The sequence below is a fragment of the Pan troglodytes genome, chromosome 6, assembly GCF_028858775.2.
Source record: "Pan troglodytes isolate AG18354 chromosome 6, NHGRI_mPanTro3-v2.0_pri, whole genome shotgun sequence".
Lineage (NCBI taxonomy): Eukaryota > Metazoa > Chordata > Mammalia > Primates > Hominidae > Pan > Pan troglodytes.
This window is the reverse complement of record NC_072404.2, coordinates 7,572,369-7,598,292: the sequence shown is the minus strand read 5'-3', so window position 1 is coordinate 7,598,292 and position 25,924 is coordinate 7,572,369. Positions and strand designations below refer to the sequence as shown.

Below are 25,924 nucleotides of genomic sequence, written 5' to 3'. Positions count from 1 at the left end.
GGCTGGGTGGGGAAGGGATGTCCAGTCAGAGGCGGGGCAGCTCCGTGTCCAAGCCTTTTCCTTTCACAGAGATGGAAAGCAAGGACGGCTCAGAGACGGCAGTGCCTTGCCCTAGGTCACACAGGAACTTCATGGAGAAGCCCAGTGCTCCATTCTGTCATCTGTAAGCGTGGGGACGGATTTTTTTTTTTTTTTTTTTTTGGACAGAGTTTTACTCTGTTGCCCAAGCTGAAGTGCAGTGGCATGATCTCGGCTCACTGCCATCTCCGCCTTCCAGGTTCAAGCAATTCTCCTGACTCAGCCTCCCAAGTAGCTGGGATTACAGGTGTGCGCCACCACGTCTGGGTAATTTTTGTATTTTTAGTAGAGACGGAGTTTCACCATGTTGGCCAGGTTGGTTTGGAACTCCTGACCTCAGGTGATCTGCCTGCCTCGGCCTCCCAAAGTGCTGGGATTACAGGTGTGGGCCACCATGCCCAGCCTGTGTGGACGGATTCTGACATGCAGGTAGGTAGAGTTACATCTGAGCTGGTTCCTGCCCTGGGACCAGTGTGTTCCTGCCCTGGGACAGGTGTGTGGCACACAGTAGGCCCTCAGTGTTTGCTGAATGAAGGAAGGATCATAACCTGAAGTTAGCTTCCATTTAAAGATGGGGATGCCCGATGTGGTGGCTCACACCTGCAGTTCCAGCACTTTGAGCGGCTGGGGTGGGAGGATCGCTTGAGCCCAGGAGGTCAACGCTGCAGTGAGCCGTGATTGCAACACTGCACTCCAGCCTGGGCAACAGAGTGAGACCCCGCCTCCAATAAACAAATAAGACAGGGAAACCTAGAAGAAAGGACCTGCCCAAGTCTCGCTGTAGACGGTGGTGGGCCAGCTTCTGTTTCATTGAGTAATGTCGACAGTTTAGGTAGCGTTTGAGGACGGGGGTCTTTTTGGAAACCTCTCTCCTTGATGATCTTGGCAGCCCGTTGGCTCGTGAGGAGCTTTGCAGAACCCACAGGCCTGGGGTGGGGGGCACAGGGTGCTGAACCCCGTGGCCTGCAGGGCAGCCCCATTCCCTCTGAGTCCCCAGCCCCTTCTGTGCACTGCAACCAAGAAAGGTGTGCAGGGTACAGTGGTACACGCCTATAGTCCCCATGCTTTGGGAGGTGAGGAGGGTGGATTGCTTGAGCCCAGGAATTTAAGACCAGCCTGGGCAATGTAGCAAGACCCCATCTCTACAAAAAATTCTTCAAAAAGTTAGCCAGGTGTGGTGGCGCACACCTGTAGTCCAGCTACTCAGGAGGCTGAGGTGGGAGGATCACTTGAGCCTGGGAGATCAAGGCTGCAGTGAGCTGTGATTGTGCCACTGTACCCCAGCCTGGATGACAGAGTGAGACTCTCATGAAAGGAAGGAAGGAGGGAGGGAAGGAAGGAAGGAGGGAGGGAGGGAGGGAGGGAAGGAGGGAAGGAAGGAGGGAGGGAGGGAGGGAGGGAGGGAGGGAGGGAGGGAGGGAGGGAGAAAGGAAAAGTGTGCAGGTGAGACCCATCTGAAGGACAGAACAGAAAAGCCCAGAAGACCGGTGGCCGTGGTCAGCAGAAGGCAGCAGTGCTGGCTGGGGCAGGGACACAGGAGGGTCCTGGGGCCAGAGGGAGGCCGTTGGAGACAAAGCAGGCGGGAAGCCGTGTTCATATGAAATCCAATGGGGAGGCTGACAGCGAGTGGGGAAGAAAAATAATCATAAATGATGGTTTTTATTAAAAAATATCACCAGGAAAACGTATGCTCATTCCAGAAGCCCAAAAAAGCCCAAAATGTAATAAGGGGGAAGAAAGGAGATGGGGAATAGAAAATTAAAATCATGAAAATAGCCCCGGAAAGCCTCCTGATGTCTGCCGGGAGTCCGTAGCATGGGAGGGAGGGAGGGAGGCAGGGAGGGAGGCAGGCAGGCAGGCAGGCAGGCAGGGAGGGTCGCTGCTGTGCCGAGTGATAAACATTTTTCTGCAGCTGAAACAGCACGGGGCGCGGGCAGGAGGAGGCTCAGATCATCCATCAGGCAGCAGTGATGGATCCTTCCTGCCATGACCAAGGCAGCCAGGCCGGCCCACAGGCCAGGGGCCAGCGCCTGGGCACCCGCGAGGGTGGGTGGGCTCTTGATCTGGAGGCAGGGGGCTGCCTCTGGTGGCCCTGGTCGAGGGGGCAGCTCAGCTGGAGTCACATCACGGCATCTGTCCCAAAAAGACTCCCGGGCCCATGGAATGCAACCTTGGGATGAGAGAAGGGAAACTGAGGCCCAGAGAGAAGGCCACACCCACAGTCACACAGCAAGCCCGTATCCGCGTGGGAGCAGGGGCAGGTCTGCTAGGGCAGACGCTGCACCCAGGGCCCATCCCATAGGGGCTTCTGCGGAGAGGAGGGGGTGTTACTGTCTAGGGTTCCCTCTCACCATGCCTGTTCTTCCAGGGTGGGGGGTGGGGATCCACCTGGGGCCTCTCACTCCTGCATGGCCCAGGAAAGTCCCCTCACCCCCTTGTTCCTGCCTGACTTGAGAAGGGCAGTAAGGGCTGGGTCTCGGCAGGAAGCGGGACCCCCACCATGTCCATGGCTGACGCTGGAGCTCCGGGTGCCATTCCGGCTGGGGCAGGGGGTCTATGTGGGGAGAACAGCAGGGGGACAGGGTAGCACGCCAAATCCAGGCTCCTGGGGGGCTTGGGGTTTGACAAAGCACATCACCTCCCTCCACCATGGGAAGCTGTCCCCCTTTCACAGATGAGAAAACAGAGGCTGGGAGAGAGTTGGTGAGGCCACTCACAGAGGACCAAAGAACGGAACCCAGGCTCAGGCAGGACCATCCCCTGGCCCCTCCGGGAAGCTGGTGAAATCGGCTTCTTCTGTCTGACAGCCTTGCCGTGAGCCTGCCGTGTGGCCGGGGCTCTTGTACCAGGATCAACAGGAAAGGGCACAGAACCCTGGCCTCGTGGAACCGACATTTTAGCAAATTAGGGAGAGAGAGGGGGAGGGAAGAACGGATTTCAGACAGTGAAGTAAGTCAACCATGGCAATGTGATGGAAAGAGCTGGGGGGCGGGAGAAGGGGGCAGCACTGTGCTTGAACCTGGGGTTCCGGAATGGCCTCTCCCAGGAGGGGGATTTTGAGCCGAGACCTGGGTGGTGAGAAGGAGCGATGCTGTGAGGAACCCCAGCCGAAGGACACCAAGTGCCAACACCCTGCAGCCGGGCGAGCTGGCTGGGTGGACAGATGGAAGGCCACACGTGGGGCAGGGGGCAGGCAGGGTGAGGGCTCGGGACCCCGGGGAACAGCCGGCTGTTCTGAGCCAGGAAGGGTACCTGAGTGTGAGGACAGACGGGGCAGGGAGAGGACGGAGCTGGGGACCCTCTGTGGGGCCAAAGGGGGTGCAGGGAGGGCTCCCAGCTCTGTGTCTGATGACCTTAGGGGAAGACTGGGGAAGGTGTAGGTCTGGGTGGGGTTTGTGGGCACCGTCAGGAGCTCGGCTGAGAGTGGAGAGGGACCAGTGGGCAGGTGGGGCATGGAGGGGAGAGGTGGGCTGGGGGAGAAAGGCGAGGTGGTAGCCAGCTTGGAGAAGGGCTAGAGTAGCTCAGCTGGGAAGAGAGGAGGTGGAGGGGAGGCTGGGCCCGCTGAAGCTGCAGAGTGCACGTGCACGGGCCAGCACAGGCGTGGGGCAAGGCTGGGGGGACCAGGGAGCTCCGAGCTGCAGGGGTGGGAGGCTGACCCAGTCGGGGGTGCAGCTCCCCACTGAGGGGGGCAGCCTGGGCCTGCTGGTGGTGGCTCCTGGCATCGTGGGGTCTGGGGCTGCTGGGCGTGGGGGCTGGGGTTGGGGATGTTTGAAGCTGAGGGGTCTAGTTTGGGCATTTGGCTTCCTGAGCAGAGGTTATTGGGGCGGATTTCCAGGCAAATGAGTTTTGCCTCTGAATTTGGTCAAAGGCTTTCCTGAGCCTTCAAAATGCCCAAGAACAGGGGTGGGGGATCCACCCCAGCAAGGGGCCGAGGGGTGGGCCACCAGGGGCTCAGAGAGGGCTGGAGCACGCTGGCTCTGCTGCCATGTGCCACAGCGCCCCCTTCCGAGACACTGCAGGAAATGGTGCTTCCAACACCAGTGGCTCCAAGGCAGGGCCTGTCTTTGCTGGAGTTACATTTTGGAAGAGGAATTTTGTATCATATGCAAATGATTCCCATCAGGAGAAGAAACCAAACTCTCCTTCTACTTGGAGACACCAAGAGGCCCCTGGCTGATCAAACCAGTAATTCCAGCACTTTGGCAGGCCGAGGCAGGCAGATCACTGCAGCCCAGGAGTTAGAGACCAGCCTGGACGTCATGGAGAAACCCTTTCTCTACCCCAAAAGTGCAAAACTTAGCTGGGTGTGGTGGCGCACCTGAAGTCCCAGCCACTCGGGAGGCTGAGGTGGGAGGATCGCTCGAGCCCTGGAGGGTGAGGTTGCAGTGAGCTGTGATGCCACCACTGCACTGGAGACCCTGTCTCAGAAAAAAAAAAAAAAAAGAATCTCCTGGCTGAGAATCTGGAGCTTCCCCCGGGCCCTGCTGGGTGCCAGACCCCTTCCTGGCCTCATCCATCTCACCGGATAAACTCCAGACCAGGCGATGATGAGAGTGAAGCCAAAGGGCCGGGGAGTGCGGGAGGAAGCTGAGCTGCGGCCCAGGCAAGGGCGTCATCCGTCTTGATCAGAGGCCTCCCGAGAACCAGGCCCCCCCTCACCCATGTACCAGTCCCCACCCCAGACCAGGGTGGCTCTGGACCCAGGACCCCCGGCTCCTCTCAGCTCCCAGCCCCCCTTCCCTACGACACCAAAGCCCTCACCATTTCTAACATTTCCCGAGGGTCAATTAAGATGTCTGGAGTTGATTAGACTCTGACACTGATGAAACCCAGAGGTAATTAGCAAAAGGAAAAAAAAAAAGTTTTGATTAGTCCTCAGCATAATTCTCTCCAATTATTCAAAGTTCATGCCTGCAGGGGGTGGAATATCTCCAGGAATATTTATTTATATCCCGATTTTTTCATCAACTTTGTGAGTCTACTTAATCATGAGGCCCTGAACTTGTTAACTTGGAGAATTTGTCCGGGGCTAGGCTGGTCTGATGCTGAAGGGCTCAGCTGAGGGATACAGGGGCGCCTCTTGGATCCCCCAGAAGAAAGCCTGGGGACCCCACCGACATCCCCTAGCGAGGTCACAAAAGGTAATACCATTCCCACCTGGGTGGCTGTCTTGGGACACCTGCTCTGGGCACCCACATAGCCTGTTCTGAGGATGCCAGGGCCCCAGGGAGGGACCCACAGATGGCACCAAACTGTCAGTCTAGCAGGTGCTCCATCTTGAATAAGGGTCCTTTAGTCCCCGTTGAGCTGCCCTGCACCGTGTTGAGGAGAAGACGAGGCCTCCCTGCCCGGCCCTGCACAGATGGAGGATTCCTGAGCAGAATCAAGAACTGTTGTTTTATGAAACTGAGTTTGGGAAGGTTTGTTAAACAGCAACAGATAATCCAAAGCACCGGATGTGGGGGGTGGTGGCGGTGGCTCACACCTGTCGTCCCAGCACTTTGGGAGGCCAAGGTGGGAGGATTGCTTGGGCCCAGGAGTTTGAGACCAGCCTGGGCAACATAGGGAGACCCTATCTTTACAAAAAAACATGAAAATTAGCTGGGTGTGCTGGCACCTGTAGTTCCAGCTACTGCGGAAGCTGAAGCGGGAGGATCTCTTGAGCCCGAGGGTGAGGCTGCAGTGAGCTAGAATTGGCCACTGCACTCCTGCCTGGGCAACAGAATAAGGCCTGTTTCTTAAAAACATATATAAAATAAAAATGAGAAAACAAGGAAGCCTGTGTGAAGAGACACCCACACCTGGACACCAGCCCTGCCCATCACCCTCCCCCACCCCGCAGCCCCAGTGGCTCTGGGATGAGGCAAGACCAGGACTCTCTCTGGCTCCTTTATCCACAACTGGAGCGAGGCTGTTGGCTTCCTGTCCTCACTCGGAAATTCAGGGCTCAGGTTTTCAAAGCAGAAGCTCAAAGCCCTGCCTCCTCCCTCCCTCCCTCCTCTCAGCGCCGTCAGGGCTGATGGGCCTGGCATCTCATGACTCTCTCTTCTCGGATTAAATTAGTCCAGCCCAGCGTGGGCTCCCCGGCGGTACTCCCATCACACTTCAATGGTGAGCTTATTAGCTGGGTGGTTCCAGGAGGAGTATTCACTCCCGGTTCTGCCCAATTAATGCTGCCCTAAGCCAGCTAAGAGGGAAGCTTGGAGACAGCCACCCCCATAACGGAGAGGGAGGTTCAGTAGCAGGGTGTTGGCTCTGCTAGTGTGGAGGGAGGAATGGGAACATGCTGTCCACAGGCCAGGGCCTGGCTGCTGGGTCCAGCTTGGACTCTGACCTGGTGACCAAATCCTGCAAATACCCTGCCTCTCTCCTGGCCTCAGTTTCCCCATCTGCAAGCTGAATCCGTTGAGTGGGATGAAAGCAACACGGGAAGGCATAAAAATAATGGTGCAGTTACTTAGTCCTTCCTGCCTGCCATGCTGTGCCACAGAATTGACATCCACCAACTAAATTTATCCTCCCAGCTGGGCATGGGGGCTTATGCTTGTAGTCCCAGCACTTTGGGGGTCTGAGGCGGGAGGACTGCTTGAGTCCAGGAGTTCGAGACCAGCCTGGGCATTTTAGACAGGGTCTTGCTCTGTTGCCCAGACTGGAGGGCAGTGGCGTGATGTCGGCTCACTGCAACCTCCGCCTCCTGAGTTCAAGCGATCCTCCTGCCTCAGCCACCCAAGAGCTGGGACTACACATGTGCACCACCTCACTCAGCACTAAATTTTTGTATTTTTTATAGAGATGGGGTTTCACCATGTTATTTTCCTAGGCTGGTCTCAAACTTCTGGGCTCAAGTGATCCACCCACCTTGGCCTCCCAAAGTGCTGGGATTACAGGTGTGAGTCACCATGCCTGACCTTCTATTTTCAAATTCAAAAAATTAATAAATCCTCCCAACACTCCAGAGAAGTGGGTACTTGTGTTCTAGCCATATGCAAATAGAGCTGCCAGGTATGCTTATATCTGTCTCTGTATGAACAGATGATTTCATCTCTCTTGGGTGAGTGCCTGGGAGTGGAGTGGCTGCTTCTTATGGTAGGTGCACATTTAACTCTCTAATAATTGCCAAACTTCCCCAGCGTGGCCGCACCATCTTGCATTCTCAGCATCAGCACTCAGCATAGAGTTCCAGGTGCTCCATGTCCTCATCAACACTTGCTGAGGTCAGTCTTCTTCATTTCAGCCGCTCTAGTAGGTGTGAAGTGGTATCTCATTGTGGTTTTATTTTTCATTCCTGAATGATTAATAATGTTCAGTGTCTTTTCATGTGCTTACATGTCTTTTTTTTCCCCACTTAAACTGACTTATTTGAAAACCTGTGTATCTTCTTTACAGAAGTGTCTGTTTAAATATTTGGCTCCATTTTATTTTATTTTATTTTATTTTATTGAGACAGGGTCATCCTCTGTGACCCAGGCTGGAGCACAGTGGTGCAATCACAGCTCACTGCAGTCTGGAACCCCTGGGCTCAAGCAATCCTCCTGCCTCAGCCTCCTAAGCAGCTGGGACTACAGGCACATGCCACCATGCCCAGCTAATTTTTTGTAGAGATACGGTCTCACTATATTGGCCAGGCTGGTCTCAAACTCCTGGGCTCAAGTGATCCTCCCACCTCAGCCTCCTAAAGTGCTGGAATTACAGGCATGAGCCACCTTGCCTGGCCCTCTTTAACCCATTTTAAAAATTGGTTGTTAGCCTCTCATTATTAAGTTTAAAACATCTTTGTATTTTAAATACAAGTCCTTTGTCAGGTAAATGTTTTCAAATATTTTCTCCCAGTCTGTAGCTTGCATTTTCTTTTCTTTTCTTTTTTTTTTTTTTTTTAGATGGAGTCTCACTCTGTCACCCAGACTGGAGTGCAGTGGCATGATCTCGGCTCACTGCAAGCTCTACCTCCCGGGTTCATGCCATTCTCCTGCCTCAGCCTCCCGAGTAGCTGGGACTACAGGTGCCTGCCACCACGCCCGGCTAATTTTTCGTATTTTTAGTAGAGATGGGGTTTCACCGTGTTAGCCAGGATGGTCTCGACCTCCTGACCTCGTGATCCACCCACCCCGGCCTCCCAAAGGGCTGGGATTACAGGCGTGAGCCACCGTGCCCAGCCGTAGCTTGCATTTTCATGGAGAAAATCTTAGTGACCGTGAGTCTGGCAAACAAACACTCTGAGGGGACACACAGAGACCTGGCCTCCCAGGTGGATGCCTCAGCCTGGGCCCAACCCTCCATATGAACTCTGCTGTGTTTTCAGGCCCTCAGCCTGCTCTGTTTCTCTCTGACCCAGCGCTGACTCACGGACCCTTTCGTTCTTCACTCTGGCCTCATCTCTGGGGCCTGGGGCTGGGCCTCCCCTCCAGGGTGACTTCCTGGGCCCCACAAAGTCTGGAAACCCAGCTAAAGGCACAACAAAGGGCACGATGACTCGCAAAGCCCCATCCCAGTCCCTTCAAAGGAAATAAGGGAATATTTCAGGGGTTAGTGAGATAATTCATGTAAAAAATCAGTTGTAGATAATAAAGTTCTGTGCAAACTCCCAAGTACTTCAAAATCCAGAAAACATTTCATAAACTGGGACAGCCAGCCTCTAAGAGGGCCTCCAATGATGGATCCTCCCCTCCTGGTGTTTATGCCCTTGTACAGTCTCTTCCCATTTTGAATAGGGCAGACCTATGCAATAATAGGATATCCTGGGAGAAACAGTGTGTGGCTTCTGAGACTAGGCCACAAAAACAATGCACTTCTTTCTTGCTCTACGGATTTCTCACACTGGGGAAACCAGTCATCAGGGCCCAAGGAAACCTAAGCAGCCTATGGAGAGGGCCACAGGGTGAAGAGCTGAGGCCTCCAGCCAACAGCCCTGTGCAGGTGCCATCTTGGAAGGGAGCCTCCTGCCCCAGTCAAGCCTTCAGATAAATGCAGCCTTGTCTAGCTGCTCCTGACTGCAACCTCATAAGAGTCCTTGGGCCAGAACCACCCAGCTAAGCCACTACCTAATTATTTACCCCAGAAATTATGGGAGATGATACATGTTTATTATTTTAATTTGCTAGATTTTGAGGTAATCTGAGTAATTTGTTGTGCAGCAATAAATAACTAATACTCATTTGCTTTGTGAACCAAAATAAAATAACAATAAATAAACTAAATTTGTAAGTAAGAGAGCACTTTGTCAAACTTAAAGCTTTTCTTAAACCATTGCCAGATTTTGCCAACTCAGGGCAAAGCTAAATTCATTCCTCCATGTGGAAAACAGGGGCCATGGAGGCTTTGGGTAGGAGATTGCTTAGGAAGCAACAGGACTTGGCTGGAGGATCCCCATGACTGCTGGGGCCACTGTAGGCCCTGTTCTCACATATGGGGTTGCCAGATGGGTGTGAGGGCCCCTGGCTGGGTGCATCACTCACACAGCAGAGCCCAGAGAGCTGGCATAACCCAACCCACTCTGGGGATGTGTGGCAGATTGTCTTTTCCAAAGATAGCTGCAATGATATCTCCCATTCAACAGTCTCTTCTCACAATGTGACCTTGACCTTTCTCTCCTCAAGTGTTGGGGTCTCCATCCCTTCCCCTTGACTCTGGGCAGACCCTCATCCCATAGAGCTTGGCAAAGGTGATGCTACTTGACTTCTAAGTGCCCTGCACTCCACCTTGCTTTATTGGGGGTGTTCGTTCTTAGAACCCAGCTGCCATGATGTGAGGAAGCCCAACAGCCCATGGAGAGGACACATGGAGAGGAACTGAGGACAGTGGCCCATAGCCCAGCCTGAGCTCTCAGTGACAGCTGGTGCCCACCTGCCAGCCATGGGATGCACACTCTTGAAAGTGGACTCCCAGCCCCACATCCATCCCTGTGCTCCCATGACCTGACCCACAATGGTGTTCAGAGAAGATCAGTCATGACAGAGCCTGAGAGAGGAGTGAGTCAAGGGGGCGTCACTCACTCAGCTGAAGCACACAGGGAAGACATAGAGGGGCAGGAATCTAGGGTGCTCCGGAGAGAGGGACAGCCACAGAGTTGGGAAGGAGGGACTTCTACAAGCTCCTGCAGAGCCTTGAGCACCTGCAGAAGGTACCCGGGGCAGCTGACCCCAACCCATTCTTCCCAAATCCTGCCTTGGCCACACCTACCCAGCAGCCCCACTACAAGGCTAGCCTGGAGGGAGACACGGGGATGGAGAGGGAGATCCGGGAGTTGGGCAGAGAGACAATGAGGAGAGACACATACAGAGCTATGAGAGTGGTTTCAGACCAAGCAGGCCACAGTTGCAGGGGAAGGTGGAGACAGAAGGGCCTCTGGGTTCTGGTCTCTGACACCCTGCACGGTTGGGGGTTTCCGCCTGCCTAGATCATTGCAGGAATGAGGGGAGAGCCTGAGCACCCACCCAGGCACCTGTGCCACTGTCAGTGAAAGGTGGCTCCCCCAGGAGAAGCCCAGGTTTGGGAGGGCTTGTTTTCTTGTCCAGAAAATGCTACAGCACCAGGCAGCATTAGGGGATGCATGGTGAGACCCCAGCCCCTCTCTCTGCATGAACGTCAGCACCCCCAAGTCCCCCACCAGGGGCTGCATGTCAGGGAGCTCAGGGCCTCCCAGCCAGCCTCAGAGCGCAGTGACAAGGACTCACCTGTGGCCTCCCAGGGCAACGGGGCTGTCTGTTCTCCCCACCACAGTGACCTTCATGGGAAAGGGCTGTCCTGAGTCAGTGTGGTGGAGGGTACCCAAAAACCCCACAGAAGGAAGATTACCGCAGAGGAGCAGGGCTTAAGGGCCATGTGGAAGCTGAGCAGTGAGTTTGCAGAACCAAGTCCCTTCTGCAGGAACTCTCTGCTGCCCCAGGAATCACCCTTGTCGCCAGCCCACTCAGGGTCACCCACCCCTTCCAGCTGTCTCAGCCTCAGGGCCAGCACTCACTCTGTCCTGATTCCTCCGCCCTCCCCCTCTCCCCCATCTGCCTGCCTGTGCCTCCACATGGGGCCCAGGTAAGGCTCCCACAGGTTCTGTGGCCAGTCTGGCCCAGCTATCCAGGAGCCCTGCCCTCCGTGTCCACTAACACCCCTTGGGAACTCTTTGTGCTAACTTCGAGACCCTCTGCTTGCTGGAGCCCGGCCCACCTCTCAGGGACCACCAGGACGTGAACTGCCCCCAGCCCCAACAGGCTTGCCGGAGCCATGGCTGGGGCTCCTCTCCCCTGGGGGACACCCCTGTGCTGGTGTGAGGATTTCTCCAGACTTCTAAGGAGTGTATCAAGCACAGGTCTACGTTGACATCCCCCCCGCTCCCCTGGGTCTCCCAGCAGCCACCCCCATGTGGCTTCACCCAGGCAGTGGCCATGTGAGGGACTGGGGCGCCCTTTCCCTGCCCCTCCATGGTCCAACCCTTGCCTTCTCTCAGACAGGAAAGAGGCTCCCTGCAGCCTCCCCCACTCTACGGCTTAAGCCAGTAAAGTCCATGTTCTCACTTAAAACCTTTTCCTTTCTCAAAAAGCCCTGCTCTTGCAAAAGAAATCCTCTGTGCTTTAGAATAGTGCCACTGCTGCTGGTCTTTAAAAATTCATCCTGAAAGTCCATTGATTTCTTTGTACTCAGCTCTGTCCACCTCCCCACTGAGGCAGAAGCCACAGAGCAGAAGAACAGAGAGAAGTGTGGAGGTGAAAACCTCCACCGGGGCCTAGCCAGTGCCGTCTCACCTGGCCCTGCACTGCCAGGGAGTCAAGGACTGCCCAGGGTCCCCACGGTGGGGGGAGGCAGAAGAGGCAAGGGGTCAACGCCCTCCCTGCAGGGTCCTGCCTCTCCTGACCCTGGAAGGCCATCCGTGGATGTCGGCTTCACTGCTCGGCAGCCCTACTGATATTCAGGCCTGGCTGGGGACACAGGTGTGGACTGTAAGCAGCCTTGGTGTGTACAGGTGAGGTTAGGGTGTGCACAGGGTAGGTGGGGTATGCCCAGATGAGGTAGGCGTATGCACAGGTAAGGTGGAGGCACTTACAGGTGAGGTAAGAGTGTGAGGCAAGGGTGTGCCCAGGTGAGATGAGGGTGTGCACAGGTGAAGTTGCCCACAAGTGAGATGCCCAGGTAAGGTAGGATGTGCACAGGTGAGGATAAACTATATGCCCAGGTGAGGTAGAGTGTGCCCAGATGAGATGGGGGGGTGCACAGGTGCTATAGAATGTACACAGGTGGCCGGGCACAGTGGCTCACGCCTGTAATCCCAGCACTTTGGGAGGCCGAGGTGGGTGGATCATGAGGACAGGAGTTCAAGACCAGCCTGGCCAAGATGGTGAAACCCTGTCTCTACTAAAAATACAAAAAAAAATTAACCAGATGTGGTGGCGTGCACCTGTGATCCCAGCTACTTGGGAGGCTGAGGCAGGAGAATCACTTGAATCTGGAAGGCAGAGGTTGCAGTGAGCCGCGATCATGCCACTACACTCCAGCCTGGGTGACAGACCGAGACTTTTTGTCTCAAAAAAAAAAAGAATGTGCACAGGTGAGGCAGAGTGTGCACAGGTCAGGTGGGGGACATAGGGGCAGGGATCCTAGGTCTGATGATGATGTCAGCTCAAAGACCATGTCTGTGGCTTGCAGCTGCAGCGGTGACATCATGGACCTGGACACTTCCCTGGGGGAAGACAAGCCTGAGGCTTCCCTGAGGAGGCCCCTGCCCTGCCTTTAGACTGGCTCTCAGCCCTCTGTGCCCAACGACTACTTCTTCAGCATACTGTGGATTCCGTGGCTGCAGAGGTCATCAGGTGGCTCCCACTGGAACGGGACAGTAAGGGACACCCTCTGGATGCCCAGTTAAGCCACCTGCAAACAATAGGAGCCATTTCTGGGACGTTTGCTATGCTTGCCCCTATGATGGGATCTCAGTTCCTGTGGCCTTGGTTCAAATAGGGGCAAGGGAAATGGTGGCGAAATCTCGGTATGTGCCCCACGTCAGTGGACATCACGCCTTCTATCTGACATGGCCCAGCTCCTCACCCTTCTTACGGAAGGTTGTGCCTGCATAGAAGTCAAAGAATGCCAGAGTGTGAAGGGCCCTGGGAAATGGGTTCATTCGACTCTTTCATTTAAAGATAAGGAAACTTAGGTCTTGGAAGGCACATCTGTGGCCCAGTGTCCAAAACAGTTGTTGATCAGAAATTGGGATGAGTATGTGGAAGAAGATAGAAGGAGGTATGGGTGAATGATGGATGGATGAATGAATGGGTGGATGAGTAGGTGAATGGATGGGTGGATGAGTAGGTGGATGGATGAATGGGTGAGTGGATGAGTAGGTGGATGGATGAATGGGTGGGTGGATGAGTGAATGATGGATGGAGGAATGGGTGGGTGAATGGGTAAATGGATAGATGAATAGGTGGGTAGATGGGTGGATGATGGATGGATGAATGGGTGGGTGGATGAGTAGGTGGACGGATGAATGGGTGAGTGGATGAGTAGGTGGATGGATGAATGGGTGGGTAGATGGGTGGATGATGGATGGATGAATGGGTGGGTGGATGATGGATGGATGGATGGATGAATGGGTGGGTGGATGATGGATGGATGAATGGGTGGGTGGATGATGGATGGATGAATGGGTGGGTGGATGATGGATGGATGGATGAATGGGTGGGTGGGTGAGTGGGTGGATGATGGATAGATGAATGGGTGGGTGGATGGGATAAATGGATGGATGGTGGATGGTTAAATGGACACAGTGTAGAGGGATGGATGGGTATATGGTGGATGAATGGATGGAGAGATGGATGAGTGTATGGATAGATGGATGAATGGATAGACAGGTGGATGGATGGAAGGGTGGATGTGTGGATGAGTAGATGGGTGGATGGATAGATGGATGGGTGGGTAGACAAGTAGATGAATGGATGAGTGAATGGATGGGTGAATGATAGGTGGATGGGGTGAGTGGGAACTCACAGCACTAGACATCCCCACTAGCATACTGATTTTATTCCATTATATAAAGAATTAGTCTGGAAATATTATCAAAACCTTAGGAAAAACCTTCCATGTACCCAACACTGCTGGGCTCTTTGTGTACTGCAGAGAAAATGTGATGATTTCCAGCCCCAAGAAACTCCGTGAGTAATGGGAAAGGCCGTGTGTCTCTGTGTAGGGAGACAGATGGGAGTGGACAGACAGGCTGGCAGAGGAGCCATGCCAGGGAGAAGCAGGCAAGCTCCTGGAAAGACCACCCTGCTGCAGAGAAAATAATATAAACCATGACACCTGCCAGTTGTCAGGGGCTGAGTGCAAGCCTGGGACAGGTTTTTCTATTCTTTTTTTCTTTCAGATGGAGTCTTGCTCTGTCGCCCAGGCTGGAGTGCAGTGGCACGATATCTACTCACTGCAACCTCCACCTACTGGGTTCAAGCAATTCTCCTGCCTCAGCCTCCCAAAGTAACTGGGATTACAGGTGCATGACACCATACCCAGCTAATTTTTCGTATTTTTAGTAGAAACGGGGTTTCACCATGTTGGCCAGGCTGATCTTCAACTCCTGATCTCAGGTGATCTAACCACCTCAGCCCCTCAAAGTGCTGGGATTACAGGCCTAAGCCACCATCCCCAGCCGGTTTTTCTTTTCTTATTTGTGTTCCAGAAATTGACAAGCCAAGTGTGAAATTCATATGGAATGCAAAGGACCTAGAAGACCCAAAACAACATTGAAAAGAGCGATGTTGGAGCACTGGCACTCCCTGATTTCAAGACATATGACAAAACTATTGTGATCAAAACAGTGTGGCATTGCTATAAATACAGACAAATAGATCAATAAAACAGAATAAGAGTCTGGAAATAGATGCCCATATACATGGACAACTAATTTTGACATAGATGCAAAGGCAACTTAGTGGAGAAAAGAGAGCCTTCTCATCAAATGGGTTGCAACATTTGGATATCTGTTCATGCAAAAAAGGAGTTTTGGTCCATAGTTCACACTATATACAAAAGTAAACTCAAAATGGATCATAGACCTAAATGTGAAACCTAGAATTATAAAGCTTCCATAAGAAAACATAGAAGAACATCTCTGCGCTCTTTTCTTACAGGTAAAGATTTTTTAGACATGGCATCAAGTGTGATCCAAATAAAACTTAATAAACTGGACATCATCAAAATTAAAGACCTTCTGCTCTTTCTTTTATTTTATTTTTTTGAGACAGAGCCTCACTCTATTGCCGAGGCTGGGGGCAGTGGCACAATCTCCACTCGCTGCAACCTCCACCTCCTGGGTTCAAGCGATTCTCCTACCTTAGCCTCCTGAGTAGCTGGGACTACAGATGCCTGCCAACATGCCCAGCTAATTTTTTTGGTAGAGATGGGGTTTCACTATGTTGGCCAAGCTGGTCTCAAACTCCTGACCTCAAGTGATCTGCCCACCTCAGCCTCCCAAAGTGCTGGGATTACAGGCATGAGCCACCACGCCAAGCCCCTTCTGCTCTTTAAAACTCACTGTAAGGAGAATGAAAGGACAGCTCACAGGCTGTGAGAAAATATTTGCAAACCATAGATCTGAAAACAAACAACTGAATTTTAAAATGGGCCAAAGATTTGAAGAGATACTTCACCAAAAAGACACATAGATGGCAAGTAAGCACCTGAAAAGATATACAATGTCATTAGTCGTTAGGAAAATTCAAATTAAAACCACAAGATAGCTCTGAACACCTATTAGAATGCCTAAAGTTAAAAAGACTGACCATATTAAGTACTGGTAAAGACTGGAGAAACCAGGACTCTTTAGACACTGCTAATGGAAATACAAAATTGTACAACCACTTTGGAAAATAGTTTGAAAGTTTCTTTCTTCTCTACTAAAAATACAAAAATTAGCCAGGCATGGTAGCACATGCCTGTAGTCCCAGCTACTTGGGAGGCTGAGGCAGGAGAATCACTTGAACCCAGGAGGCAGAGGTTGCAGTGAGCCAAGATCGCACCACTGCACTCCAGTCTGGGCAATAGAGTGAGACTCCATCTCAAAAAAAAAAAAAAAGGAAAAACGTATTGATCAGTAAGAATCCATAAGTAAATTCATACATCTATGAACAACTGGTTTTTTACAAGGATGCCAAGGCCATTCAGTGGTGAAAGAATTGTCTTTTCAACAAATGACGCTGGGACAGCTGGAGAGCCACATTTTAAAGAATGAAGCTGGACCCCTGCCTCACACAAACATTTATAGAAGAAAATATTTGCAAATCATATAGGTCATATATCTGATAAGAGGTCTACTCTCCAAAATATTGTATAAAGAACTATATAGTATAGTGTAATATAAAAAACTCTTTTAACTCAAGAACAAAAAGACAAACCACTCAACTTAAAAATGAGCAAAGAGGCCGGGGGCGGTGGCTCACGCCTGTAATCTCAACACTTTGGGAGGCCAATGAGGGCAGATCACAAGGTCAGGAGTTTGAGACCAGCCTGGCCAATATGGTGAAACCCCATTTCTACTAAAAATACAAAACTTATCCAGGCATGGTGGTGAGCACCTGTAATCCTAGCTACTCAAAAGGCTGAGGCAGGAGAATTGCTTGAACCCGGGAGGTGGAGGTTGCAGTGAGCCAAGATCACACCACTACACTCCAGCCTAGATGACAGAGAAAGACTCTGTCTCAAAGAAAAAAAAAAAAGAGCAAAGTATCTCAAAAGACATTTCCTCAAAGAAGACATACAACTGGCCAACAAGCCCATGAAAAGCTGCTCATAGCTAATCATTAGGGAAATGCAAATCAAAACCACAGGGAGAGACCAAGCCACACTCATTGGGTTTGTCATAATCTTTTTTTAAAAAAAGGAAAGCAGGCTGGGCACAGTGGCTCACGCCTGTAATCCCAGCACTTTGGGAGGCCGAGGCAGGCAGATCACGAGGTCAGGAGATTGAGACCATCCTTGATAACATGGTGAAACTCCGCCTCTACTAAAAATACAAAAAATTAGCTGGGCGCGGTGGTGGGCGCCTGTAGTCCCAGCTACTCGGGAGGCTGAGGCAGGAGAATGGCGTGAACCCAGGAGGCGGAGATTGCAGTGAGCCGAGATAGCACCACTGCACTCCAGCCTGGGCAAAAGAGCAAGACTCCGTCTCAAAAAAAAAAAAAAAAAAAAAAAAAAAAAAAAAGGAAGCAACAGGTGCTGGTGACAGTGTGAAGAAAGTGGAATCCTCACGCAAGCTGGTGCCAATGCAACATTGTACAGCCGCTGTGGAAAACGGTTTTGCAGTTCCTCAGCAGAACTTTACAACACAACCCAACAATTCCACTCTTATGTGCAGACCTCAAAGAACTGAAAGCAGGTGTCACACAAAAACTTGTACACAAATGTTCATAGGAGCATTATTTGCACTTGTCAAAAAGTGGAAACAACCCAAATATCCATTAATGGATGAATAGATAAACAAAATGTGGTCTCTCAATACCATGGAATATTATGCAGCCATGAAAAGGAATAAAGTATTGATACACACTGCAACATGGATCAACTCTGAAGACATTAGGATGTAAGTGAAAGAAGCCAGACACAAAGAAAGCACATATTATAGGGTTCCATTAATACGTCATCTCTGGAAGAAGCAAATTCATAGAGACCAAAAGTTGATTGGTGGTTGCCAGGGCCCGAGGGCCAGGGGCTTAGGAGTGACTGTTTAATGGGGTTTCTTTGGAAGTGGGGAAAATGTTTGGGAACCAGGGAGAGCCTGGGGGTGGTAGTCGTGCAACATTGTGAGTGAAATTGATTCCACTGTATTGTCAGTTTGAAGTGACTAAAACAGTAAATTTTACATTATGTGAATTTTACAACCAAAAAAAAAAAAAAAAACAAAAGGGTCAGGTGCCGGTGGTTCATGCCTGTAATCCCAGCAGTTTAGGAGGCCAAGGTGGAAAGATCGCTTGAGCCCAGCAGTTTGAGACCAGCCTAAGACCATGTCTCTGGGTTTGTTTGTTTTGAGATGGAGTCTCGCTCTCCTGCCCAGGCTGGAGTGCAATGGTGAGATCTCGGCTCACTGCAACCTCCACTTCCCGGGTTCACGCAATTCTCCCCACCTCAACCTCCCTAGTAGCTGGGATTACAGGCACTTGCCACCATGCCCAGCTAATCTTTGTATTTTTAGTAGAGATGGGGTTTCACCATATTGGCCAGGCTGGTCTTGAACTCCTGGCCTCAAGTGATCCATCTGCCTCGGTCTCCCAAAGTGCTGGGATTACAGGCATCAGCCACCAGGCCCGGCCACATCACATCTCTACAAAAGATTTAAAAATCAGCCAGCCACACACCTACTCGGCTACTTGGAAGGCTGAGGCAGGAGGATCACATGAGCCCAGGCGGTTGAGGCCGCAGTGAGCTGTGATCGTGCCACCGTACTTCCAGCCTGAGTGACAGAGCGAGAGAGACCTTGTCTCAGAAAACAAAATTGTTTTTTACTTTTAAAAGTAATGAAAATAAATACAAACTTAAAACACAGAGAAGGTAATGTCCAAGTGAAGTCCCGAATGGAGGGAGGGGGAGGTGTAAGGTGGACGCCCCACCACGCTCACCCCAATCAGTGGCCCCTTCCTTTCCCCACACACCTGGGTGGAACCCTCTCACAGTCTGAAGCAGATGCCTCACGCCCCGGGGCTCAGCCGGCCTCAGAGGGGCTGCCGGTCCCATCTCCCACACCTAATCCCGCCGTGGGAGGACTCCCGTTCCCGGAGGGAGCTGGAGGAGAAGGGACCCAAGGGCTGGACACTGGGGCTGCTGTTCCCCCTCCACACCCACAGCTGAGCCTTCAAGCCTAAGACCCCGCCAACGCCACCTCCCAGCCCACAGCTTTCAGGCTTCAGATCCAATGACAAGGCATGGGGGAGAGAGCAGTGGGGAGCTGGCCTGTCAGGGATCCCTCCTCTTCCCCGGACCCCTCTTCTTCCTACAGGTACAGCCGTTAGCTCTGAGCTGGTGGTGTCCCTGGACGAGGGAACTCTTAACTACTGTGGCTTCAAGAATTCCTGTTTCTGGCTTGGAGGGAACTGGTCTTTCTTGGTGACTTTGCCCCAGACTCTGGGTGGATGTGTGGACCCCAAGAGAAGCAACAAGACACAGGCACGTTGCAGGGCCAGCTCAGGCCCCAAACTGAGGGGTGCTGGGGAAGGGGCGATTCGTGATTATCTGTAACCAAGCTGTGGGCTGCCTCTGCCTCTCTAGGGTGATGGAAACAGCCTCTGACCATCTCAGCTCCCCTCCCTTCTCCCTGCAGTGCTGGGTCTGGGCTCCTAACGTGTAGAAGGCAGGGGACTGGGTTCTCAATGCCACCTGTCCCTGAGGCTTCCTGCTGATGGCAGGGTGTGGTCCCTGACCCTTAAAAGGCCCCCAAGGTGTCTCTGTCCTGGCAGTCCCATGTCCCACATGTTGTCACACCCTGCACACACCCATCTTCAGTGATACCCACACCCCCATTCATGGGACCTCCCGCAGGCCCCTTGCAGGTGGAAAGGGCTGGGCCAATGGCTCCAGGTCCCACCACCCCTCACATTCCTCCGTCCCTGTGCCCCCTTTTAGGGGCTCTGTTGTGTTCCCCCAGCTTCATACCCTGAAGACTTCACCCCAGAACCTCAGAATGAGACTCTGTTTGGAGACACAGCCTTTAAAGAGGCGATTAAGGCCGGGCGCGGTGGCTCACGCCTATAATTCCAGCACTTTGGGGGGCTGAGGTGGGCAGATCACGAGGTCAGGAGTTCAAGACCAGCCTGGCCAACATGGTGAAACCCTATCTCTACTAAAAATACAAAAATTAGCCAGCCATGGTGGTACGTGCCTGTAATCCTAGCTACTAGGGAGGCTGAGGCAGGAGAATAGCTTGAACCTGGGAGGCAGAGGTTGCGGTGAGCCAAGATCACGCCACTGCACTCCAGCCTGGGTGACAGAGCGAGACTCCGTCTCAAAAACAAAAAACAAATGAAAAGAGGTGATTAAGATGAGATGAGGTCATAGGGGTGGGCCTTAATCCAATCCCAACTGGTGTCCTTCTAAGAGGAGGAGATCAGGACACACAGGGCTGATCCCATGAGGACATGGGGGAGACGGCGTCTGCCAGCCCAGGAGCGAGGCCTCAGGAGGAATCTGCCCTGAGGACACCTTCATCTTGGACTCCAGCCTACAGCACAGTGAGAAGTAATTGCCTGTTGTTGAACCCTCTGCTCTGTGACACCTGCTACAGCCCTGCTCGCAAACGAATATACCTCCCAGCCCACCCAGGCCCCTGGATGCCCGGCTACCCCTGCTTTTCTGACGATGGCTCCAGTGCTTCCATTTCCCTGGGGCCCGAGCCTCTAACTCCTACCTGAGCATCCGCATTGGACCCCATGTCCCCGTGGTGTGAGGACCCGGAGCCTGGGGACTGAGTGAGGAGGAGGGCCGGGTGGAGGAGAAGACACCGGGGCAGCATCACTGGGCATCTCCAGGCGTCCCCACCCTCGGCCGTGGCCGCTGTCCTGCACAGGCAGGGCTGCCTCTGGGAGCACAGTCTGGGGTCGGCCCCTAGCTTCTTTTTTCTGAGTGTTTCTCTCTGTCACCCAGGCAGAGACACTCCTGTCACACCAGGAGTGCAGTGGTGTGATCATAGCTTACTGCAGCATCGACCTCCTGGGCTCAAGTGATCCTCTCATCTCAGCCTCCTGAGTAGCTGGGACTACAGGTGCATGCCAGCATATGCAGCCATATATATATATATATATATATATATATATTTTTTTTTTTTTTTTTTTTTTTTGAGATGGAGTCTGGCTCTGTCGCCCAGGCTGGAGTGCAGTGGCATGATCTTGACTCACTGCACCCACTACCTCCCAGGTTCAAGCAATTCTCCTGCCTCAGTCTCCCGAGTAACTGAGATCACATGTGTGCGCCACCATGCCCGGCTTTTTTTTTTTTTTTTTTTAAAGACAGGGTCTGGCTTTGTCACCCAGACTGGAGTGCAATGGCATGATCTCAGCTCACTGCATCTGCCTCCTGGGTTCAAGTGATTGTCCTGCCTCCAGTAGCTGGGATTATAGGCACACACCATCACACCTGGCTAATTTTTGTATTTTTAGTAGAGATGTGGGTTTCACCATCGTGGCCAGGCTGGTCTTGAAATCCTGACCACAAGTGATCCTCCTGCTTTGGCCTCCCAGAGTGCTGGGGCTGCCAATCCCCAGCTAATTTTTTTTTTTTTTTTTTTTTTTTCTGGAGACAGAGTCTCGCTCTGTCACCCAGGCTGGAGTGCAGTGGCATGACCTCGGCTAACTGCAAGCTCCGCCTCCCAGGTTCACGCCATTCTCCTGCCTCAGCCTCCCGAGCAGCTGGGACTACAGGTGCCCGCCACCACACCCAGCTAATTTTTTTGTATTTTTTTTTTTTTAGTAGAGACAGGGTTTCACCGTGTTAGCCAGGATGGTCTCGATCTCCTGACCTTGTGATCCGCCCACGTCGGCTTCCCAAAGTGCTGGGATTACAGGTGTGAGCCACCACGCCTGACGCCCCCCCCAGCTAATTTTTTAAACAAATTTTACAGAGATAGAGTCTTGCTATGTTGCCCAGGCTGGTCTCAACCTCCTGGGATCATGGGATCCTCTTGCCTTGGACCCCCAAAGCAGTGAGATTATAGGTGTGAGTAGCCTCACCAGCCCTGCTTCTCACTCTTCTAACTTGCCACGTGGCCTTGAGTGAGCCTGGGCCCCTCTGGGACCCTCGCTGGCATAGCAGGTAGATGGTGAGCCTGGGCTGACTTTGACGACACAAGCCCACTGCCTCCACCCCACTCCCCCACCTCCCCTACCTTACTTCACACGCCTCACTTCCTGGGGCGGGGGGACCTGAGGGCAGAGAGGTCTCACGGGTCGGATAGGCTGGGCTGGCAGGGAGCTGGGTGCCCCAACGTGAGGCCCTGTGCTCGCCCGCCTTGAAGACCAACCCTCAAACAAGGCCTTTGTGTACGCAGTAGACCTACAGGAAGCTTCTGAGGAAATGAAGGATGCTTATATCATCACAGAACCCCAAAAATAGAACCTGAATGCTGTCCTTCCCTTTGGAATGTCTCCTTTCTTCATTTGTTTTTGTTTTGATACAGAATCTTGCTCTGTCACCCCGGCTAGAGTGCAGTGGTGGGATCTTGGCTCACTGTAACCTCTGCCTCCTGGGTTCAAATGATTCTCATGCCTCAGCCTCCTGAGTAGCTGAGACTACAGGTGCCTGCTACCACGCCCAGCTAATTTTGTATTTTCAGTAGAGACAGGGTCTCACCATGTTGGCCAGGCTGGTCTCTAACTCCTGAGCTCAGGTGATCAGCCCACCTCAGCCTCCCAAGGTGCTGGGATTACAGGCGTCAGCCACTGCACCCTGCTAATTCTTGTATTTTTAGTAGAGACGGGGTTCCACCGTGTTGGCCAGGCTGGTCTTGAATTCCTGACCTGAAGTGATCCGCCCACTTCAGCCTCCCCAAGTGCTGGGATTACAGGCACCTGCCACCACGCCCGGTTAATTTTTGAATTTTTAGTAAAGACGGAGTTCCGCCCTGTTGCCCAGGCTGACCTCAGGTGACCCCCCTCTCCCACCTCGGCCTCCCAAAGTGCTGGGATGACAGGCTTGCATCACCACACCGGGCTAATGCTTGTATTTTTAGTAGAGACAGGCCTCGCCGTGCTGCCCAGGCTGGTCTTGAGTCTTGGTTTGTTGTATTATTCCCACTGCACCCCCCAGGAGTTCCCCACCTGCCACCCCTTCCCCGGGATCTGGCCACCTATGCGTGGGGCAGCCACCTGTCACCCCAGGCCCTCCTCACCTCTCTCTGGTCCTGCAATCCTGGGCCCCTCCCCTTGGCTTCCAGAAACTCAAATCGCCCCATTCATCACCCGGAAGCTTTGAGTAGATGGAGGTCTAGCAACACAGCCTCTCAGAGAGGCCAGTGTGGGACCCTGCGGAGCACGGGCTGTGCAGTCAATCTGGGGAAATGGGCTCACCTGATGGAAAACGCTAAGTGAAGCCTCTGCCCCAACCCGCCACAAATTCCTGTGAGATGGATTAGAGACCTCAGCGCACAAAGCAAACTTTTTTATGCTTTCTGGACCGGGAAAGAGTTTGTACATAAACACCAAAAGCACAAATCACGAACAGAAAGATTGCCAAGTCCAGACAGAGCAAAATTAGAAACGTCTGCATGACAAAAGCGCACCATAAACAACGCAGCGAGACAAGCCACAGACACAGAGGTGATATCTGCAACCCAGATCACCAACAAAGGGGTCATACCTGAGACGGACGGGGAGTCCCACAGATCAAGGGGAGATGAACAGCCCCGTCGGAGCGGGCGACGTGGAAACCCTCCGGCGAGTCCCAGAAGAGGCTGGTGGCTGCTACCAAGAGGCACCCGCTGCGGTCACAATGGGGGCAACGTGGACGGAGACCTCCATGAGATGCGGCCCCCACACCACCCGCCGGGCCTGAGTGTGGCACAAGGACGTGTTGGTGAGGACCGAGAGCCTCAGTGCCTCTCCCCTTGCAGGAGCGCCAAGTGGCACGTCCCTTTGGAGGCTACCCGGCTGTTTCTCCTGCGGTTGAGACCACACCTGCTCCATGCCCGGCGGTTCCACCCTAGCGTGTGTCCTGGGGCAGGTGCAGCATCGCTGGGGATAAAAGGAGCTAGAAACAGCATCCACGCGCCTTTTCAGGGAAACGAATGAATCACCTGCGGTGCCTGGTGGGGGACGCCGCCGCGCAGTTCACACCAGCAGATTCCAGATGAACCACACCTGCGTCTATCAACGCGGATTAACCTCAGAAGGGTACTGTGGGGTGAGAAGAGCAAGTTGCTGAATGTCACGGACAGCAAAATACCATTTATACAAAGTTTAAAAATACAAATTTCACGGCCGGGTGAGGTGACTCACGCCTGTGACCCCCAGCATTTTGGGAGGCCAAGGCAAGTGGATCACCTGAGGTCAGGAGTTTGAGACCAGCCTGGTCAACATGGTGAAACCCCATCTCTACTAAAAATACAAAAAATTAGCTGGGTGTAGTTGCAGGCACCTGTAATCCCAGCTACCGGGAGGCTGAGGCAGGAGAATCCCTTGAACCCGGGAGGCGGAGCTTGCGGTGAGCCGACCTTGCGCCACTGCACTCCAGCCTGGGCAACAGGAGCAAAACTCCATTTCAAAAAATTAAAAAATTAAAAATAAATAAAAGGAGCCCCAGAGGGCTCCCTCACCCCTTTCCCACAAGAGGGCACGGCGGGAAGGTGTCGCCTATGACCCAGGAAGCCTTCGGCAGACACGGAGCCTGCCGGGGCCTGGATCTTGTGTCTGCCTCGAACCTGTTTTTCCGGGGTCTTCGCTGCCTGTGGCCGCCCCGTCGGAGGCTCCAGGGTGCAGTTCACCTGCTTGCTTCATCACGGCCTCCTGAGCCCTGAGGCCCGGGCGGGGGCGGGAGAGCAAGTCCAGGGTCACAGGCGTGGAGGGGTGCTCCGCGTGAGATACGTCCCTCCTCCGAGGCAGTTCAGATGAGGGGGGCCCCCCGAGAGCGATGGGGACTTGGGGTCCCTGGGAGGAGTTAGCAGCAAAGCAGCCGCCACGGTGGGGACCCTGCAGGTGGCCAGGGAGGGCTGGATGCGGTCTCCTCTCCCACCAGCCCATCTCCCTGCCCCCAGCACAGGACGGGCTCGCGTGGGGGGCTGACGGGAGCACAGGGGCCGGTCAGGCCCACCCCTCACTCCCCGGTCCAGGCCTGGGGGCGAGAGCAACTGCGGGCATTGGATGAGGACGTTTGACACGGAGCCAGACCCCGCCACAGAGAGTGACCCGGAGGCCCAGGGCCCCGCTCGGGCGGCTGAGGGTTTCTGCACGACGCCAGCTTCCGGGGGAAGCGGAAACTGTTCACACTCACGGCTCCACCCAGGTGGGGCCCTTCAGTAACTCGGTTCTGCTAACGTGGTGCCGGCTTCACACACGGGCTCCCCAGCCGCTCAGACGGTTCCAGCTGTCCCCCTCCCCTCCTCGCGTTCTTATCAACGCACTTGGGGCTGGAGAACCCTCGCGCCACCCACACTCACACACACACCCCTACATGTACACACACACATACACCTACACACACCCCTACACACACACCCCTACACACACACATACACCTACACACACACCCCTACACACACCTACACCCCCTACATACACACACAACCCTATGCACACCTACACACACCTATGCACACCTACATGTACACACACCCTACACACCCCTACACACACCCCTACACACACCCCTATACACACATACACCTACACACACCCCTACATAACACACACCCCTACATACACACCTACACCCCCTACATACACACACAACCCTACACACACACCTATGCACACCTACATGTACACACCCCTACACACACCTACACACGCACACACCTACACACATACACCCCTACATACACACACCCCTACACACACACCCCTACATACACACACACCCCCTACATACACACACACCTACACACACACCCCTACACACATACCCCCTACATACACACACACCCCTACACAGACACACAGGCACACACACACCTGCAGAGGCACACACACTCCTACATACACACCTATATACACCTACACAGAGACACACACACCCCTACACACACATACATCTACACAGGCACACACACACACCCCCCACATACACACACACCTACATACACACCTACACAGACACACACACACCCCTACACACACACATCTACACAGGCGCACACACACCCCCCTACATACACACATCCCTACATACAAACACACACCCC

General features: G+C 53.3%; 1 long non-coding RNA gene across 2 annotated transcripts; it reads right to left on the bottom strand.

The window, feature by feature from the left end:
- Positions 1-1,706: 1,706 nt before the first annotated feature.
- Positions 1,707-25,137, bottom strand: LOC107975675 (uncharacterized). 2 transcript variants are annotated; one of them, XR_010158763.1, is made up of 6 exons: positions 24,446-25,128; positions 23,672-23,921; positions 23,386-23,576; positions 4,397-4,496; positions 2,796-2,952; positions 1,707-2,248 (listed from the first exon to the last, which is right to left on the bottom strand). It is a non-coding gene; the product is annotated as an uncharacterized LOC107975675 (long non-coding RNA). The 2 variants fall into 2 exon arrangements; XR_010158762.1 differs by lacking the exons at positions 1,707-2,248; positions 2,796-2,952; positions 4,397-4,496 and having other exon boundaries at positions 22,201-23,576; positions 24,446-25,137.
- Between the last annotated feature and the right edge of the window lie 787 nt (positions 25,138-25,924).